This window comes from Alosa alosa, chromosome 4, assembly GCF_017589495.1.
Source record: "Alosa alosa isolate M-15738 ecotype Scorff River chromosome 4, AALO_Geno_1.1, whole genome shotgun sequence".
NCBI classification, from domain to species: domain Eukaryota; kingdom Metazoa; phylum Chordata; class Actinopteri; order Clupeiformes; family Clupeidae; genus Alosa; species Alosa alosa.
This window is the reverse complement of record NC_063192.1, coordinates 10,742,583-10,747,913: the sequence shown is the minus strand read 5'-3', so window position 1 is coordinate 10,747,913 and position 5,331 is coordinate 10,742,583.

The window sequence follows — 5,331 nt, the reverse complement described above, 5'->3', positions numbered from 1 at the left end:
AGAAAAACATATTTTTTTGTTTAATATTGGAGTTAGTCCGATGTATAAAAGGGGCACACTCAAATAACAAAAATGAAGAACAGCCTAATGAACCAAATTAATCTATCAGGCAGCAATGCAAATCAATTAGTAAATGCTTTTGTCTTAGTGTAGTTAATCTCTGCACACACACACACAGACACATATACCCTTGTGCTGCTCTTACGGCAGATGTTCCCCTCTGTCCTCTTTCATCGTGAGATCTGCCGCTCATGTGGGGTGCGGTACACACTCACGCCCCGTCCTAAAGAGAGGAACAACACTTTCATTCTTCTCCCTGTTCCGACTGCGCGATAGTGCACGCAGCACAGCGGCCTGCACAGGAGCCTGAGGAGTTCAAATTAAGACCACTTTCCAAACATCAAGGAAGCCCTGAGTGGGCTTTATCTCCCAGGAAAATATCTCCAGGCATGCCATCTGATGACTGTAATCCCCGTTTGATGTCTGCTTCGCTCTCTCAGCCCTCTCTCTCTCTCTCTCTCTCTCTCTCTTTCTCTTTCTCTCTCTACTTGTGAGGGTACATGTGAAGTACCTGTCTCTGAACTACTCTATTAACATAAAAAAGGAGCAATAAAGTCTATGTGGAATAACAAATAAATAGTTCATCATAACAGTCATTATGTTTTATGATGGTTTGAAGCTGCTCCCCTCATAACACACTATTTGTGGTTTTGGCAGTCAGTCTTTGTGAGTAATGATTTGAATTAGAGGTGAGAATTGCTCTTTTTTTTCTCTCCGCCTGCCATAAGTGTTGATAAAAAGCGAACATTAAATCACCAGTTTTGGATTAAGCCGTCGCATATGGCCTGAGCTTGCCGGATTCCCCTCTCTATCCAGTGTTACCTACACGCACACACAGGCTCTGCTGAGCAGTCTGAGTAGGTTTGAGGGACACAGTCGGAGTTGAAAGACCTGGATGTTTACACAAGATGATTATCTTCTGGGGACAACACTGAGCACCAAGAGAAGGGAGGAGGGGTGGAAGGAGGGCTTTTCTTTCTTTCTTTTTTTTTTTTTAAACTCTTGCTTCCCAAAGAGCAAGAATGCAAACGCCGCGTAACTGATACATATCTCCCTGGCCGCAAAGAGGAGCACAAAAGAGCATTTCACAATCAATGAATACAAAACATCCCTCGTCATAAAGTGGAAACATATTTAAGTGTTTAAGTGACTAAGCATTTCAGCAGTTGGCTTCGGGCAGCACAAAGGGCCTGGGATGGTTTTTGCGGGCGCTGTAGCCCGCCCCCTACCCTCCACCCCTTCTTTCCCGACGAGATTCGTGGCCCAAGTTTCTGCCATGCCATCTGCCGTCTGCCAGCTTCTCTTCTGACACTTATGTGAAAGAAAACATCATTTTAACATTCCAGCAGTCAAAACCAGCTAGAGCGCCCTGTCAAATAGACAAATCAATCAGTCATCGCAATGCATCGAGGCCTACTTTGCCCACTACTGTACACCAGCGCAAACTCTCTTAAAGGCTCCAATGGCATAAAGTGTGAATAAATAAACCACACATATTGAATATAAATGTTCAAGCTCAACAAAAAAAGTCTTCACTTGTAGAAAGAGCTTTTTAACTTTTTTTTCTCTCCACTCTGCTCTATTTACAGAGGAGGTACTTTTTTTGGAGAAAGTTTTTTTTTGCATGTTTTGAAAAAAAAAAAAACCAGAAACACACACACATACTGTACACAGAGGCTTCTTTTTTCTGCAAAGCATCCTGAGGGGCCTACACCTCACACTGTCTGTGCACCACAAAGACAAGCACACACACACACAGATCTCAGTGTTGCTTGTGCAGTGCGCACCCCCCCCCCCCAAAAAGGAAGAAGAAGAAGAGGAGGAGAGTAAACAAAAGGGGGGAGACTGCCGTGATGCTCGCAGCCTTTCATGTGGTTCCCATTTGTTCTGCGCTTGCCTCTTCGGTGTCTGATTAACATTCTTTGAGAGGTTCTTAAAGATAATTACATGAGAAGTTGTGTTTTCTCTAAGACAAAGCAGCTGGGGCAATTCGGAGCAATCTCTAGTCGGGTCTCGACTTAATAATCCATGTGACACACACACATAGACAGACAGACAGACACACACACACACACACACACACACACACACTCACACACAAAACACACACCTCAGGCCAGAACAAGATCATGTTGTGCAGATTGGATAGCCATCTCAGGGGCCGCAACCGCTACGCTGATCCTGAGGCTGTCGGATTGCACGGCGCGGCGCTCCCCCACCCAACCCTCTGACCTGGGGAGCGTGGTGATGGGCCGCCGCGGCGCTGAGGCTCCCGGCTCCAGGTACCTGCGGTTTTGGAGGCCCTGGCACGGGCTCAGGCCGCTGTTAGGCCCCTGTCACCTGGTTCATAGCGCCGGCAAAGCTAAACAGAGAGGGCAGCTGGCAGCCTGCCACCAAGGCTCCTACAGGGAGGGAGGTTCCACTTATAGATCAACCCTCAGAAAGAGAGAGAGAGACAGAGAGAGAGGGAGAGAGGGAGAGAGAGAGAGAGAGAGAGAGAGAAGGAGGGAGCGAGAGACAGAGTGAGAGTAGGAGTAGATTTTGATGTTGAGAGTAGAGAGAGCAGTGAGAGAGACAGATAGAAAGAGAGGTCTGGGGGAGAGAAATAAGGACGTGGAAAATGTAATGTACTGTATGCGTCCCCCTCCAGTGGAATAACACAACACTATTTGTGTCTGCCTGTGGAAAGCTGTAATCTCTGCCCACCCCTCAGCACCTCTGCCCCACCCTCACCCTGTGACCCACCAGTATGGTACCTGTCTGGCTTGGCAGCGCGCCCCGTCAGGAACCGGGGCCCAGCACACCGGCATGCTCACGACGAGGCGGCCACCGTGCCAGCGCTGCAGCTCTGGCAAAGCTCACACAGCCCCCGCTTGCAAATTGGGGGATCTCTCTCCTGCCTCCTCTCGCTGCCCCGTAAAGCCAAATAAAACGGGCATAAAAAAAAAGCATCCAGTTGCCTGTCTGCCTGGGCGGAGGGCACTTTTTTCAGCGGGGAGAATGAGATGTTTGGGTTTACGGCGGAGTGTGTTAAACTTATAGCCGTGTGTACATGAAGGCTTTTCCAAAAGAGGGGTCTGGACTGAATCAGCGCGATGGCTCTTCACCGCAAAACCTTCCAATTGAAACCGCCCCGGCCTGTATACCTCCACACACTGCCTGTTAAACATTACAGATATAAGTAGCAGTTGTAGTATTTTCATAAGTACACATTTTTGTTTTTCAAAAAATGTGAAACAGGAAAAGATTATTTATGTCCACATTCTACTGTGTAACCGGATCCCTGAAAGATTGTTACTAATTAGAGAGAGAGGAAGGGCAACAAAAGTGTCTTGTGTTTTTTTTTGTTCGTTGTAGAAAAATCTGAACAGAGTATTGTGAGACCTTTTAACATGATGCAATTTCTTAATCTTTTGCAGATGTGTTATAATGTATACCTTCAAACAGTGTCAAACCATTACATTTCAGTGAAAAAAACAAAACAGAATGCCGTTCAGGACGCAGTCATAAACAACTGTCTGGCCTTGTGAAGCACTTGTGTTTTAAATACTATTTTGAAATTACTATTTTTTTTCTGATTTTATGGATTCGCATTAATACGTTTTACTGCGCTGAGCTCTGCAAGTAACATGTTACAAATTTTAAAAGCAAATCCACTCCAAAAAGGTAGTTGGAGACGTTTAATAATCGAAGCAGGCATATTGCCCACGAACGACTTAGCTGAGAAGTGTGAGGGGGGTCGGGCCCGTACAATACCATAACACCACACACGAAGCACATGCAGACCAGGGGGTGGTGGGGTGTGTGTGGGGGGGTCGGGCTGCTCCTTCACTTATGCATCAGCATTGTGTCTCACGGACTGTGAAACCTCAAGAGATTTTACAGGTCCTTGGGGCATTACGATCAGGGGCCTTTATAGAGCTCCTTGTCTAAAGTGCTGTGCGTCTGCCGCAAGGTGAGACGAGAGTGAGGGGTGACTCTCCAGGCTGTTGCTATGCGAAACAGCTTGTCCTCCACTGAGATCATCTTTCGCAAACTGCCTAACAGTGTGCGAAGGGGCAGGCCAGGATTAGTGGATTGGGGAGGGGGCTGGGGGTTGAAGTGGATCAATTGGAGGTAAAAGGGGAGAGAGAGAGAGAGAGAGAGAGAGAGAAAGAGAGGCAACCAGAGCCATGTTCCCACCCCACACTGGCCAGAGGAAAGAGTGTGTGTGTGGGGATATTCACCTTTTAATGGGTGTTAGTTTTACAGGATCCGAGGGGGATGTTACCTGCCCGTCCAAGTGCTCCAAGTTCTTTTCTTTATTTTCTCTCCTCTTCTCTCACTCTTTCTTGTCGTTCTCTCCTCACTCTCTCCATCTGAAATGTATTTACTAGCACTACAGAGCCAGAGAATGATAGCTCTGCTCAACCACTTCATTTCAACGAGCAAACATTAACAAGAGCGCGTAACTACTAGGGCTCTGCCAGTCATTCAACAGGCTCACAGCCGCTGGACCAGATACCCTGCATTCAAACAACTCCTGGCTCCAATCGCCAGATTCTAGACAGAGATTTAAGTGTGTGTACGTTTTTTTTTGCTCCTAACTTCACGTCTAATGTGGGGGAAAGTCCACTTGTTATTTCTTCTGGTTTTCTTGAAGGACTGAAATGCTCAGTTTCAGCCGTTAAATATCAGAGTCAAAGGGGAAAGGAACTGAAGATAATTGTTATAATTTCACATTGCCAACTGAGGCTGTGGACACATGCAAAAGCCATTAATGTGGTAAAATGCCTCATTGCGTTATGTTGTTATTATTCTGCTTCAACACAGTAGTGTGCAACGTTTGTGTGAAGACGGACGAACCTGAGAGTTGCTTGAGGAATTCCTGGAGCTGTTTTATTAATGGCCACCTCCCGAATAAAACCACCCCTAATTGATGTGCTTCAGTTGAACTCAAGCGAAATCAAATGACCTCATCTCGATGGGCAGTAAAAAAAGTGCCTGTTACTCTTCCTGAATGAGCCTAAAGACTCTAGGATCAGACAGTCAGCCTGGTGTCACTCTGTAAATACTATTCATATCCTCCGGTAGCCCATGAGGGCTGTCTGGCTGAGGTTAAAGTCATTCTTTCTGGAAGTCAGACAGTCCACCTAAACCTCGACCATCTGCAGCGTGTTAGGTTTTTACAATTAGGGCTCGTGAAAAAGGGCCTGGCAGCGATATAATCTCAGCGATCTGATCTAAGATCTGTGAATTGCACTTAGAATTACTAGTTTTTTTTTCCTTTTC